Source organism: Argentina silus (genome assembly GCF_951799395.1).
Source record: "Argentina silus genome assembly, chromosome: 14".
NCBI classification, from domain to species: domain Eukaryota; kingdom Metazoa; phylum Chordata; class Actinopteri; order Argentiniformes; family Argentinidae; genus Argentina; species Argentina silus.
In genome coordinates this window covers 17759633-17762132 of record NC_139668.1, presented here as the reverse complement: position 1 = coordinate 17762132, position 2500 = coordinate 17759633, and positions in this window count along the sequence as shown.

The window sequence follows — 2500 nt, the reverse complement described above, 5'->3', positions numbered from 1 at the left end:
GAGAGAGAGAGAGAGAGAGAGAGAGAGAGAGAGGGAGAGAGAGACTCACATAAACATGGCTATTTGTATATGTTTGTCATAAGATGAGAAACGTTTGGATTGATTAATAGTAGAGAGAAGACCATTGAGATTTCTCTTATCCATGATGGCAGACTGTAATCTTCTCCAGAGGAATGGTTGCAGAGTTTGGTAAACTAAAGGTTAACCCAGGTTCTCTGAAGGAGATGAGGGAGACCCCTCACTAGGGGACACGATCTTGCGTACCTTTCACTGAAGACCCCTATTCAATAAAGCCTGGTACATGCCGGTGACACTTGCAAGAGATGGCCCCACCTATCAGTCGTACAAGTACAGGGACGCAGCAAGCAGAAGCCCCTCCCCCAACCATTTCATCTAGTGAACCACTCTTCACGAGCTCACCACAAGAGGTGAGGGGTCTCCCTTATCTCCTTCAGAGAATGTGGGTTACATGTGACCTTTAGTTCCCCTTCAGTCAACTTGGCAGTCAACCCCTCACTATGGGATCCTACAAAACGTCCAGATTACCTGGTCTGAACTGGAAACCCTGTACTGATACAAGGATGTACCCCGTCTACCTCACACAGCCTCCAAACCAGCACTTAGGGCGGTACGCACCACAGAGGTCGCCGTCACGTCCAGACTGTAAAACCTTTGAAGGTATGTGGAGAAGCCCAGCTGGCAGCAGTACGTATCTCTGAAGCAGAGACACCCTTGAACAGGGCCCATGATGCCGCCAACCCACAGGTGGAGTGCCCCCCGGTTCCCCACAGGGGGCTGCAATCCCCAAGAATTGTAAGCCTCAACAATGGCCACAACAATCCAACATTAGAGGCTAATGTTTACACAGCACCTTACCCTTGACAGGGGTCGCAACGCAGACGAACAACTGGTCCCAAACCCTGAACGACGCCATCCTGTCCATGTAAACACACAGAGCGCATACTGGACACACTCGTTCGTACGCTCCTGTTCAGGAGGGGAAAAGGGCGGGGAATGGAAAGGGAGCAGTACATGGTTGGTGTCAGGCATCAAATCCCCGACCCAGTCCCCTTCACCCTAATCAAGGCCTGCCTTCCTGCCCTCTGCCCCTTCATTGTGAACACTGTCAACACCGCCCTTGCCACTGGGCACTCCCCGCCCGCCCATCTTATAACTGGCTGCAGTCACTCCAAAAAACCTGGACTAGATGCAAATATCCCCAACGACTACAGACCCATCTCTAATCTTTCACTCCTATCCAAAATACTGGAGCGCACTGTTGGCAACTCAAAACCCACCTGGACAACAATACCCATAAGCCCTTTTCTTGGATGACCTGCAGGGTGTAACGCTGTGTGCCTGTCTGGGGGGCGGGAACCTCTGAACAAGACCGAGTCCATGATCAGACCTAAAGCGATCAATATGCGTAAGAATCTGAATGCTTCTGCCCATAAGGGAGGCTATGGCGGCTTCGATACACTTCGTCAACGTCCTTGGTGCCAGGACCGAATGGCAGAGTAAGGTAAACGTAAGACACTCCCAGGTGGGCGAATCCCATAAAAATGTGTCTGATAAACAAAAAAATATGTATCTTTGAGGTCGACTGTTATGAACAAATAGTTTAGGCGAATGGCTTCCAACAGGACTCTATGCATAAGCATGCGATGCGCTCCACAGCAAGGACGCCCTCCATGTACCTGACCCTCTGTCCAAGTACCTCAGTATCCAGCAGAGCGCATAGATCAGAGCAGAACGAGGCATCGAGAACGGCAATCCATGCGTGGATTAAACCAAGGCACGGTAGGCTGACTTTGCGAGAGAGGCTACCACAAGGCATGTCCGCATCCATTCAGGCAGAGCGCCTTGCCTTCTTGGGGTGACGTCTCTTGGATCTGGTCGAAACCAGAAGAGCCATGTTTTCTGGGGAAGAAAACAGAGACACAGTGGTTATCAAGGAAGTTCACTACAACCGTAGCGGGGTCAACAACCGAAGGAGTAAAATCTCCATCGAAAGAAAGCACTCGCCCCCACACACCAAATTAGAACAGCAATGAAGCTTCACTTAAAACGGTGGAAGATGGCTAGCGTGCAAGTTGCCTGAGCGCAATTGCTAGCGTTGCTATGCAGGTGGTACCGTTGCTATGCCGGTGCTAGCTCTGTTCGCACGAAGCGTAGGAGCTAGCAACTGTCAGATTAGCTGCGTGTTCAAGTCGTCATGACTACGAACGTGCTAGCTAGCCAACCGTCCCAGTGGTTAGCCAAAGCTCACACTAGGGACCTAGGTTCGTTACACGAGGTAACTAGGTAGGAATTCTCGTGTTAGCCTGGTTAGCTTGGCTTTTTTTTGTAGGTCTAGCGTGTTGCGAAACATATGTTCGCTTTATGCAGCAGGTGAGATTAAACCATGTGCAGTGCCGGCTAGACCCAGGCAAATTAATGTTGCAATACGTATAAATTAGGTTTATACTTAAAGGTCCAGTATGCAGATTTAAGCTTTAAC